Source organism: Cetorhinus maximus, chromosome 11, assembly GCF_964194155.1.
Source record: "Cetorhinus maximus chromosome 11, sCetMax3.hap1.1, whole genome shotgun sequence".
Classification (NCBI taxonomy): Eukaryota; Metazoa; Chordata; class Chondrichthyes; order Lamniformes; family Cetorhinidae; genus Cetorhinus; species Cetorhinus maximus.
Genome location: NC_135889.1, coordinates 44,591,179 through 44,605,071, shown reverse-complemented (window position 1 = coordinate 44,605,071; position 13,893 = coordinate 44,591,179).

Sequence of the window (13,893 nt, the reverse complement as noted above, 5' to 3'; positions counted from 1 at the left end):
GATGGATTGGTGATATTTAAAACTTAAGTCTTTATGATGCTTTTTGGATTAATCTGAAAATTCAACACCAGTTCTCAAGGACTAAATGAACAAAAGGAAACCCGGAAAAGATGTTTTAACTGCTATGCAATGAAAATTGAACCAGGACCAGTAAAACAGCATTTTTCACGCTGATCGCAAAGAATCTTAAAAATCCTGCTTAATAATGGCAGGCATCCAGTTCCAGCATAGGTACTGAGCTATGGATATGGATATGCAGAATAGAGATTTTGTTTTATCCAATAAAAGCTAGAATTTGTCAGCACTTTCCTTCTAGGGACAGTGTACTCTTACATAGTATAATACTTAATCAACTCATATGAGTACTGGGCTTAACATACTTATGACTTTTTTTGTAAAGGGGTGAAACTTGTAAATGCTGATGTTCAGTGAGACTTGAATGCACTCGTACAAAGAACACAGAAAGTTAGCATGCAGGTACAACAAGCAATTTAGGAAGGCATTTATTACAAGGGGGCTTGGGGTACAATGATAAAGAGGTCTTGCTACAATGTTGAGAACACAACTGGAGTGCTATGCACAGTTTTGGCTTCCACATTTAAGGAAGGATGTGCTTGCATTGGAGATGGTACAGCAAATGTTCAGTGAATGGGATGAGAGGGTCGTCCTATGATGAGAGGCTGTGAAAATTGGGCCTATACACTCTGGAATTTAGAAGAATGAGAGGTTATCTCTTTCCATGACAACATGATGGGTGAGGTCAGCTATGGCAGTGCAACATTGGAACACTTTGAGATCTGCAGTGGGGTCAAACACGGTTGCGTTCTAACACTGGTGCTCTTTGGCATATTCCTCTCTTTGCTGCTGTCATAGGTGTCTACTCACATACCAAAACAGCCTTACTTGCCTGAGGTCCAAGACAAATGTGCGCCAAGTCTTCATAAGAGAGTTGCTGTAGGCTCACAATGCCTCACTAATATTCCATACTGAGAAATACCTGCAGCGGCAAATGGACAGACTTTCTTTTGCCTGTAAAGAGTTTGGTTTGACCATCAGCATGAGGAAGACAAGTGTCATGGTCCATACTGCCATCTACCAGCATTGACAATCTGATGCTGGAGGTTGTTAACAACTTCACATATCTGGACTCCACAATCATCAGCAATCGGTCACTTGATGCTGAAATCAATACATGCATTGCAAAGCTGCAGCTGTTATGTCCAAGCTGATTAAGAAAATGTGGATCAACAGCAACTTGACTGAGAAGACCAAACTACAAGTCTACCAAGCCTGCATCCTCAGCGCACTCTTCTACAATGGTGAGACCTGGACAACATATGCTAAGTAGAAGGAAAAGCTGAACAGTTTCCATCTTTGCTGTCTCAGACATATTCTCAGCATCTCTTGGCAGGACAAGGTCACCAACTCAGAGATCCTGGATGAGATTAATTCCATCAGCATACATTCGTTGCTAAGCTAAAGACACTTGCGCTTGTTTGGCCACATTCATCAGATGGATGACAGCCATATACCCAGAGACCTTTTGTTTGGTGAAGTGGCCACTGGGTCACAACCTCTTGTGACAAGGACACGTGCAAGAGAGAGATGAAGATGGCAGACATTGGCACTGACAACTGGGAGTCGGTCGCTGATAGCTGTGACCTCAGGAGGCTGACTGTTTGGAAGGGCATTGGAAAAGGTGAGCAGAATCAAAAAGCTTAGCTGGCCAAGAAGAGGGCCAGAGAAAACGGAGGCCAGCAAATAGTGAACCTTCTCAGCTCACTGCCTTCCTCTGCAGCAAATGCAGCAGATACTGCCATGCCAGAGTGGGGCTCATGAGCCAATCTGTCTTCTGTCTTTCAAGCATCTTCTCTCCAAGGGTTGGCTGCACTATGAACAACCTTTCTCCTATTCTCTGCTGCCCTCACTGCCTGTCCCATAGAGATGCCAGTCCATGTTCTTATATTATCCACCCATGCCATCTTGAGTCTTCCTTGTGCATGTTTTCCAGGTGTTTTGCTTTGTGTTATTTCATTTTCCAAACACTCCCCTCCGCTTGCATCACATGTCCAAAATATGTGAGCTTCCTTGATATCGCTGCCTCAAACGAGTTCCTCTTAACACCAGCTTTCTTGAGCACCCATTCATTTGTTCGCTTGGCCGTCCATGACACAGATAATATCTGTCTGAGTCCTTTAATTTCAAATGCTCTAATTTGAGCTTTGTCAGTCTTCTTGATGGTCCAGCTTTCACAGCCATACATTGTCACCGGCCACACAAGGGCATTCAGAAGATGAATTTTCATTGTAATCAAGATGCTGTGACTACTCCAAACTCTATTCAGTGAGTTCACAACGCGATGATCCTTGTTAAATCCAGCCTGAATTTATTTGGTAGACTCCGCATCTTCCATGATGAGTGACCCAAGATAGCAGAAGATATCAAACTATTCAAACTGAACTCCGGTAATCAGAATCTTGGAGATCTTTCCGCCCATCCCCATCATCTTTGTCTTGTCCACATTGATCAGGAGATTGTATTTCCAGTTAACTTGATCAAGATGATCCACCAACTTCTGTAGCTCTTCCATTGAGTTAGCGAGCAGAATAATGTCATCAGCATATTGAAGATTCAAAACTCACCACCTGCCAATTAGTATCCCACCTTTGGTATCTCACCACCCGCCAATTAGTATCCCACCTTCCCATCAAGTGTCTTTCTCATAACCATTTCTGCCAGGATTTTGAATAAATATGGTGAGAGGACACACCCCTGCCTAAAACCCTTTTTGACTTTGACCCATTCTGAGAGGGTGCCGGCAACTCTGATCCTAGCTCATTGCTTACGATAAAGTTTGGCTAGCTAATCGATTAAATGTGGTGGGTATCCCATGTCTAACATCGTCAGCCAGAATTTCTCATGTGAGATCGAATCAAATGCCTTCTCAAAATCAATGAAACACATGTATATTAGCTGCTGAAGTTCTTGGACTTTGCGCATTATCAATCTAAGATTAGTGACTTGATCTCTGGTTCCGCTTCCACGTTGAAATCCAGCTTGTTCATCAGCAATCCATCTCACTGTCTTTTTCTAGATCCGTTCCCGAATGATCCTGACCAAGATTTTACTGGCATGGAAGGTCAAAACAATTGTTCCATAATTGTTCTGTTTCAGGTCACCTTAATTCGGAAGAGGGATAAAGTTAGAGTCCTCCAGCCAATTGCTGGTCTCCCACAGTGCCACACATATTCTATACATCCTGTCCACTACAGATTCTCCTCCCATTTTCTGCATTGCATTCAGTCAGCTTCTGACAAGAATGAATCGGAAGCAAAGAAAATTGAAGCATGATGACCGCAAATTTTGTGTGAGTACCTTTACGAGGATCACAGTGAATCGGAATTTAAAGGCAAAGTTGAATGTAAGCCTCCCCCACTTTGAGCTGAGGTACACCAAGTCATTCATCAGACAGCCAGCTGTAAGGCCACAGGCCCAGATTATATACTTGAGCCACACTAGGCGATGCTTAACACAGATTTGACCACCACAGTACCAACGATGGTCTTACGAAATAGAAGGCAATCACAATTGATCTCTTTGAAACATACAAGATTCTGAAGGAGCTTGACAGGATAGAGCTTGTTTCTCCTGACTGGGGAATCTAGAACACGGGGGTACAGTATCAGGATAAGGGGCTGATCATTTAGGACTGAATTGAGAAATCTCTTCACTCAAAAGGTTGTGAATCTTTGGAATTCTCGACCCCAGAGGGGTACGGATGCTCCATCTTTGAATATAGTTAAGGCAAGAAAGATAAATATTTGGTGTCTCAGGGAATTAAGGGTCATGGCAAGTGGTTGGGAAAGTGGATTTGAAGCCATAGATAAGCCATGATTGCATTACATGGCAGAGCAGGCTCATTGGGTGTATGGTCTACTCCTTCCCCTATTTCTTATGTTCTTATGACTTCATGCTCTATGGTTAATTTGACTCATTAAAAAATATACAAATAGTCATTTGATACTACAGAACTTGAGTATTGCTGGAAAACTACATTTTGTCGAAGCTTTTCACCTTGCACTCATCAGGACAATCGCAAGAATACCAATGACAGCGGAAGCATCAACTTTATGCTGTATAAGAAGAGGGTGCTGATTGGTTGGCAAGTGGACTCTGATTGGTAGAGGCATTGCCATGGAGAATGCATCAGTTAATGGTGACTGACTGTTTACTGCCAAGAATTGTTTGAAATTTAAACCAGGCAACTTGACTCTGATTAGTCAAGGCATTGCCCTGAAGAATGAGCCAGCGAATGGCTATCACTTATTTTGTTTAGCTGAAACAGGTGCAATGTGTGTACACGTTCTTTCTGTCTGCAAAGAACAGGGCCCTGTGTATGAACATATATAGCTTCCAGTACATGCAAATGCGCCACACTGCAAGCCTGACTGACAATCTTAAATTGGTTGTCGGTGTAATTTTTAGCGCATTGAGGATTATTTAGCAAATGTTGTCCAATGGCAGAATCACATCTAATGTTGGACACTATGTTTTGAGTTTTGCAAACAGGGACTAGTGGTTGGGTACAGTCTGCACCTTGCACGTTACAAACAGCGGAAGGGATATGCTGTTTGATACGATCCACCAGTCTTTGGGACGTATGGACTGCATACCTAGCATCATACTGGCACTGAAATTCATATACCACATTACTTGTTTGTGTGATAGGCAGAACGTCTTTTTGACTTGATGGCAGCATCTTGTTAGTGGCAAATACCACTCATGTTGCTATTTCACAGTAGCAGAAGCAAAACAGCTATCTTCACCTATTGCTCAAATTTTTCAGATACCTTGTCCTTCCAGTGCAAACTGAGGTCAACTGGGCACTTTTCAGGACTGAAAATGACAGCCTTAGGCCCGTTCATGAGTTTGCATGATTTATAGCGCAAAATGATCTGATCAGGGTAGCCATTGTCCCGTAGGATGTCTTTGATGCACCCTATTTCAGCATCAAGCTTTCATAGTGAGCAAATGGCTTGTGCCCTCTTTACAAGGTTACCGATAAGGCCAATCTTACAGCACGTGAAACTGTAAGAATCCCAATGTGTATATTGACCAGTGAAGATAAGCTTGCAGTAGATCATGGCAGAGAACCTCCTGGCAGATTTTTCAACTAGTACGTCAAGGAAAGGGAGTTCATTTGGTTGCTCCATTTCAAAGGTGATGGAGCCCATTAAGACATGCAGGGAAATTATTAAATGCTGCTACAGATTTAAATATAGCAACTGTATCATCCACGTATCGGAAATATGCGAGGGGTAGGAGGTTAGGTGTCATTCCATTGAAGACACGTTTCTCATGGAAACCAACAAAGATATTTGCAAGAGCTGGGCCTAGAGGGGATCCCCATGGTCCCCATGATCCCTAACACCATCTATTTGGCCATTCATGGTGTCATTAAAGCTGAACTCAACTGTGCGAGTTGCCAAGTTCATAAGCTCACTGAATACTGATTCGTGTAATGATATTGGGTCTAGATCACCATGATATAGTGCTGCAGTACAAATATCTATGACTACCTTAAGTGGTGAATAGGCTAGCAATGTCAAATGAGCGCAAGGACAAAGCATTGCTATCGACATGCAAGTCCTATATGGTGTTCACAAATGTGAAGGAATCCTTCACTGTGTTTCTGGAAAACTTGTTCAAAACTGGTTGTAACAATTCGCCCAACCATTTGGCTTATTCATGTTGTGCAGAACCGGTCATAGATAAGATAGCGCATAAAGGGACATCACTTTTGTGTGTCATGGGCAGTCCATATTTATGTGGATGCAGCGAGCCGTGAGGACGAACCTGTCTAATATATATCATGTGGCAGCTCATTGCTCTTACACAAGTCCATTAAGAGTTTTTCTTAGCTTACTTTTGAGCAAGACTGTCCAGTCATGTTGAGTGACAGGTCCAAAGGTCACGAATTTGAATCCATCATTAAGAATGGCATGCATTTTGTTGATATAGTCATGCTTGTTAAGGATTCCTGTCCTTTTGTCGGGTTTACTGATGTGTATGTCAGGGTTGGTCTTAAGGCCTCATAACATTCACGTTGCATGTGAAAATCACACTGGTCATTTGGAATTCCGTAATGTGCGTGTGCTAGATCAGCTTGGCGTGCTTTCAACAATTCAGCATCTTCAGTGGATGCTGGCTTGTGGTGGAATAGTTGGGAGTAGAGGAGTTCAAACTCAGCAAATACCTCTTCCCTTTTGATTTGGGATGAAGGCACATCACAATTGAAACCATGCACAAGAACAAACTCCACTCTCTGAGAGTAGATGGTCAGAGAGATTTGTGATCACACTGTATATCGCGCAAACCCATGAATGGGGCTAAGGTCGTCACTTTCAGCACTGAAAAGTGCTCAGTCTACCTCAGATTATCTTGGAAGGGAAAGGTATCTCAAAAATTTGAGCAACAGGTGAAGTCAGCTGTTTTACGCTACTACTATACAGTAGCACCACAAGTGGTGTTCGCCACTAACAGGATGCTGCTGTCAAGCCAAAAAGATGTTCTGCCTATCACACAAATGAATAATGTGGTATATGGATTTCAGTGCCAGTGTGATGCTAGGTATGTAGGCCCCATGTCCCAAAAACTGGTGGATTGTATCAAACAGCATGTCCATTCCGCTGATCGCAACGGGCAAGGTACAGACCGTAACCAACCAGCCCATGCTTGCAAAACTCAAAACATAGCATCCAACATTCTAAAATTGGGCAACATTTGCTAAAAAATTCTCAGTGTGCTAAAAATTACACCGACAACCAATTTAAGATTGTCAGTTGGGCTCACAGTGTGGCGCATTTGCGTGTACTGGAAGCTACATATTCTAATGCACAGAGCCCTGTTCTTTGCAAACAGAAAGAACATATACACACATTGCACCTGTTTCAGCTAAACAAAATAAGTGATAGCCATTCGCTGGTTCATTCCTCAGGACAATGCCTTGACCAGAGTCGAGCTACCTAGTTTAAATTTCAAAGAATGCTTGGCAGTTAACTGTCAGTCATCATTAACTAGTGCATTCTCCATAGCAATGCCTCTACCAATTAGAGTCCACTTGCCAACCAATCAGCACTCTCTTCTCATACAGTAGAAAGTTGATGCTTCTCCTGACATTGGTATTCTTGCGATTGTCCTGATGAGTGCAAGACAAAAATCTTGAACAAGATATCTTTTTTCAGCAATATAAATATATCACATCCAGGAGATGTCCATTATCCCTCATTTATGAGAAAGACCTTTCAAACTCAAATGGGTCCTAGGGTTCTGCAGAACTATTAGTGCTGTATGCTGATGAAAAGTTCAGAGAATTTACTTTACTGTTCTTATGCTTTTGCAGTAACTGTGGAACAGTGGATTGTATATCGGAACAATGACAATGCAGTGGATAAGTGATCTTCCAGATTTTTTATACACTTATCAGGAACCTATATTGCAGTGAAAAAATAATTGATTTTGGAAAACACTGTTGGATATGCAATGATAGCTTATGACAAATAGCTAACCAATATGCAAAGAATATTTTTGAAAACTCATTTTTATTCTTTTTGTAATTATCTTAAGTTTGTGCTGTACAGTCTGTTTCCTATCTTGCTTATCAATGGAAACAACCTGTTACTTAATGCTTTTTAGCTCTCCATAATTTTGAAAACCCCTCATAAGTCACCCCTTCATCTTTTTTATCTAGTCAAAGAAATCTTAACTTCTCAAGTCTCTTCCTAACTGAAACTCACTATCCCTGGTATGTGGTTCCATAATGTTATATCCTTCCCATGTACACAACAGTTTAACCAAAATGGAGGAGAAGACAAAACATACAAAGAGTAAGATCTAGGTGTAACATCCTACTAACTTAAGGCTCAGCATAAATAAAAACAGGGAAGGCCATCCAAACTCATTTTAGGTCATCCATTCGGAAAAGCCCTATCCATTATGTCATCTAATCGTTCTTTTCAGGCACTTACAAAGTTTTTACTTGCACTGTGTTACCCGAAAGTTATTTCGATATTTATATAATTCCTTATGTAATAATCTGATATCAGTACTAAATGACCCTTTACATTGGAACATAGGAACAGGAGAAGACTATTCAACCCCTCACGCCTGATCCGCCATTCAATTACATTACAGTTAACTTGCACCTCGACTCCAATTACATAATAAAAATCAATTGACCTCGCCTTGAAAATTTCAATTAATCCAGCATGCACAGGCTTTTGGGGAAGAGAATTCCAGATTTCCATTATGGTGTGTGTGAAAATGTGATTTTTAATTTTACTCCTGAATGGCCTCGCTCTAATTTTTGACTTGAGCTCCTTTGATCTGGGTTTCCCCACCTGAGGAAACAATTCCTTTGTATCTACTTTATTGCACCTTAACACCTCAATTAGTTACCCCTTCAACCTTCTAAATGCAAAGGAATACAAACCAGGTTTGTGCCACCTGGCCTTATTTTTGAACCCTTTAAACAATGCTATCATTCTGGTGAACTAGTACTGTACCTCCCTCCACCTCCACTACTTGAAATTTCTTTCTATGTTTATATCATTCCGGAGGTGCGGTGCCCAAAACTGCACTTAACATAGGGTTTTTCCAAGGCTCTGTACAACTGAAGCATCAATTCTTCCTCTTTATATTCTATCCTCCTTGAGATAAAGGCCAACATTCAATTAGTGTTTATGATTACTTTTTGTACCTGTGCACTAGTTTTTAAGGAATCCTTTTGCTCCTCCACAGTTCATATTCTATTACCACTAAGATAACAGTGAGAGATGAGTAACTGTTTCATTAGTTGTATTTCTCCTGTTCTTGATATTCAACTTGATATCATTTACCCGATTTAACATTTCCATAAGGGGAACTTGCTTTTGGGGCATAGTCATGGGCGAGCCCGTGTGGGCTACAACCCACCCGTTTCTGAGCCTTGGTCAAATTCTGGCAAAGTATAGCAGTGGAATATGGATTTCTCCAAGATAGCAGTTGGACATGAACATGAGCAGCTTTAGAACATACACCATATGGGAGATTGGTTATCAGAAAAGGGATTAGTAAAATGGTAAAAGATGGGTAACATGAACAGATATAGAGCGAAGCTCTAAATGTACCATTATGTGTACCATCTGCAAAATGTTCCAATATTGCATATATTGGGATGATTCAAAGAGAGCAGTATTTAAAACAACTTAACAGTACTACATCATGTGGACTGCTGTGGTTCAAGAAGGCAGTTCACCACCACCTTTTCAAGGGCAATTGGAGATGGGCAATAAAAATGAATAAAAAATAATGAGTGGGGTGGAGGGTTTATTTCACAAAAAAAAGGTAGAAATACGCAGTAGATCAAGCAGCATATGTGGAGCGAAACTAAGTTAATGTTTCAGATCAATGATCTTTCATCAGAAATGAAGAAAGAAATGAGTTTTTATGCCAGTAGAAGGAGGGAAGGGGCAGGAAGAACAAAAGGGAAGATCTGTTACAGGGTGGAGGACAGGACTAACAAAAAATTTCATGGTGCAAAAGCCAAAGGGAGTGGTAATGGATACAGTAAAGAAACAAAGGTTGTGTCCAGATGAGCATGAACAGCTATAGAGCAGCCATTTGAATGGAGAATGAAGAGATAAGGAAAGAAAACAAGCCAGCAAAAAAAAAAGAGTACAAGATGGAGGCAGAGGTTATTACCTAAAGTTGTTGAACTCAATATTGAATGCAGAAGGCTGTAGGGTACCAAGACGAAAGATGCGGTGCTGTTCCTTGAACTCGTGTTGAGCTTCATTGAAACACTGTAAAGCCATGGAAAGAAAGGTCAGAGTGGGAGCAAGGAGGAGAATTAAAATGACAAGCAATCAGAAGCTTGGGGTCATGTTTGCAGACTGAATAGACGTGTTTTGCAATGCGGTCGCCCAGTCTATGTTTGGTCTCCCCAATGAGGAGGCCACATCGTGAACAGCGAATACAGTATACTAAATTGAAAGAAGGACAAGTAAATTGCTGTTTCACTTGGAGGAGAGTTTGGGGCCTTGAATGGTGAGAATAGAGGAGGTTAAAGGACAGGTATTGCATCTCCTGTGCTTGCACAGTTAAGTGTTGTTGGGAAAGGAGGCTAAGGGTGAGGGTCACCCGGTGTTGCTCCACATCTGTTAGCAGAATCATGTAGGTTGAGACAAATGTCCATCTCTTATTTTCTTTAGCCCCAGAGCTTACATTCCATTGTGAACAAATGATACATTTTTAGATGTAGAATGTAGCTAAACAGCAATGTTACATCCTCTTATCAATAATCCAAACTGATGTAAACAATTCACGTAAAAATGCTAACCTATTCCCATGAATACTAAAGGAATTAAGAACAGATGTTAGTAGTAATTCCTAGCAGAATATCAGGAAAGTATGTTTTTTTTTTAAGTATAGGTGTTTTGTCCTACAGATTTGGTTAATAGGTCAAAGAATTAGTAAACTAATACCTTATTTATATATGTGGGCCTGGATATTCATCCTCAAGGTGGGGTGCAGGAGTTGGGAAAATTCCTGGCTTGACCTGTCCTTCTTAGGAGAAAGTACCCGCAAAGGCTGGATCTTCATTGCTGGCAGGCGGGTGCAGGCTGGAGTCTGGCCAGCCAACCCAATAGGGACTGCCAGGTGCAGAGGCAGGCTGTTTAAAGGTCTGCTTTTGTACAGTGGGCCTTTCATTAGGCTTGTTGTAACACCTGTGCCCCAGAGAAAACATTGTTTGATTGACAGCTCAGGCTGCCTGATCTCTGCTGTCAATTTCACAATGTTTATTTACACAATGTTAAGTAGTTTCAAGGGCTTATGGTTTTTGTTATTGATACCTTAAAGGGTCTGGATGATTGACACTTTTATTGCCTCTTAAGTGAAATGACTTTTTTTAACATAGTAGAAAGTTATGAATGAAGTATTTTTTTAAAAGCTTTTTTTGTTACGTATCCTACTGTCACTATATGGTTAATTGGTTCTATACAGTGTATAGTGGGTCAATGGGCATTGAAGTGCCATAGCTTGACATGGAGAGCATGAGGGGCCCTGAAGGGGATACAGGGGCAGAACTTGTCATAGGAGGCATGATAGACCATAGGGGGGGTGGGTGGAAGGACGGAGCTTGGCATAGGAGATATGAGGAGGACTTTTTGAACTTACCTTTTAAACGGTCCCCTCATGCAGACTTGGATTCACAACTACTTGAGGGGCCATGAACCACAACTCTTCAAAAACCTAGCTGGACTCCATGAAAATTGCAGAGGAGTAGGAGATACCTATCTCCTCAATGGAGACAGCCAGGCCGGGGGTGCTGGATGTGGGCTTTCTTTAGGAACCAGCATGGGAATGGGGTCAGGAATCCCAGAATCAGGACCTGCCCACCATTTTTAAAGGGCTCCCAAGTCATCTCAACTTGATAAAAATCTAGGCCATGATTCTTGTTCAAAGATAAGGGGCAGAATTTTACATCCCACGGGCGGACGGGTGGGCGCCCGACCCAATCAGGCATAAAATTGTGCTCGATAACGTCGGGTGAGCGTCCCGACATCATGGTGCACTCGCTCGATATTTCAATTGGCGGGCGTGCGTGGGTGCTGGAGCATTAAGTAACAGGCCACACAAGGGCTTTAACCATAAGACCATAAGACATAGGAGCAGAAATTAGGCCAATCGGCCCATCGAGTCTGCTCCGCCATTCAATCATGGCTGATAAGTTTCTCAACCCCATTCTCCCGCCTTCTCCCCATAACCTTTGATCCCCTTACCAATCAAGAGCCTATCTATCTCGGTCTTAAATACACTCAATGACCTGGCCTCCACAGCCTTCTGTGGCAATGAATTCCATAGATTCACCACTCTCTGACTAAAGAAGTTACTCCTCATCTCTGTTCTAAAAGGTCTTCCCTTTACTCTGAAGCTGTGCCCTCGGGTCCTAGTCTCTCCTAGGAAAGATCTTCCCCACGTCCACTCTATCCAGGCCTTTCAGTATTCTGTAAGTTTCAATCAGATCCCCCCTCATCCTTCTAAACTCCATCGAGTATAGACCCAGAGTCCTCAAACGTTCCTCATATGTTAAGCCTTTCATTCCTGGGATCATTCTCGTGAACCTCCTCTGGACCCTCTCCAGGGCCAGCACATCCTTCCTGAGATATGGGGCCCAAAATTGCTCACAATATTCTAAATGTGGTCTGACCAGAGCCTTATAAAGCCTCAGCAGTACATCCCTGCTTTTATATTCTAGTCCTCTCGAAATAAATGCCAACATTGCATTTGCCTTCCTAACTACCGACTCAACCTGCAAGTTAACCTTAAGAGAATCCTGGACTAGGACTCCCAAGTCCCTTTGCACTCCATATTTCTGAATTCTCTCCCCATTTAGAAAATAATCTATGCCTCTATTCTTCCTACCAAAGTGCATAACCTCACACTTCCCCACGTTGTATTCCATCTGCCACTTGTTTGCCCATTCTCCTAACCTGTCCAAATCCTTCTGCAGCCTCCCCACCTCCTCAATACTACCTGTCCCTCCACCTATCTTTGTATCATCTGCAAACTTAGCCAGGATGCCCTCAGTTCCTTCATCTAGATCATTAATGTATAAAGTGAAAAGTTGTGGTCCCAACATTGACCCCTGCGGAACTCCACTAGTCACCGGCCGCCATTCTGAGAAGGACCCCCTTATCCCCACTCTCTGCCTCCTGCCAGACAGCCAATCTTCTATCCATGCTAGTACCTTGCCTCTAACACCATAGGCTCTTATCTTACTGAGCAGCCTCCTGTGCGGCACCTTGTTAAAGGCCTTCTGGAAGTCCAAGTAGATAACATTCATTGGCTCTCCTTTGTCTAACCTACTCGTTACCTCCTCAAAGAATTCTAACAGATTTGTCAGGCATGACCTTCCCTTGATGAAACCGTGGTGACTTTGCCCAATTTTACCATGCACTTCCAAGTATTCTGAAATCTCATCCTTAATAATGGACTCTAAAATCTTACCAACGACCGAGGTCAGGCTAATCGGCCTGTAATTTCCCGTCTTTTGCCTCACTCCCTTCTTAAACAGGGGGGTTACATTAGCGATTTTCCAGTCCTCTGGGACCCTCCCTGACTCCAGTGATTCCTGAAAGATCACCACTAATGCCTCCACTATCTCTTCAGCTATTTCCTTCAGAACTCTGGGGTGTAATCCATCTGGTCCAGGTGATTTATCCACCTTCAGACCTTTCAGTTTTCCTAGCACCTTCTCCTTGGTAATGGCCACCATACTCACCTCTGCCCCCCGACTCTCTTGAACTTTGGGGATGTCACTCGTGTCTTCCACTGTGAAGACTGATGCAAAGTACCTATTCAGTTCCTCTGCCATTTCTTAACAGTCCAATTGATGGCAGTATTTCATTGCCCGCGCGATTTCGCGCTCATCGCATGGGCAAAACAGGCAGGCGGCCAGCTGACATTTTCAAAAACCTCATCCACGGGTGGGATAAAAACGGTCAACAGCATTGCCAGTGTGAGTCATGAGGAGTTTTGGAGATGGTTTGCTGCTGGTTGCTTATTGGTACTTGGCAGCTTCATCTCTGTTCGGGGCTTCATTCTTAGCATTTCCAGGCTTCATTTCAGGACTTATTGGTGTCTGCAATCCCGGAGGATTCAAACCGTGTGGATCATTCCAGGTATCAGACAGCCGTCCATTACCCTAGTAATGGGAATTGTGGTCTCCGCTGGAGGCACCTCCTCAGAGGAGGAAGAGAGGAGCAGAAGGGAGAAGAGGCCTGGTGCCCCAATGCAGCTTCCAGGGAAGCGACCTGTGGGAGGAGAGGCTCATACAGAAGGGGCGCAGGG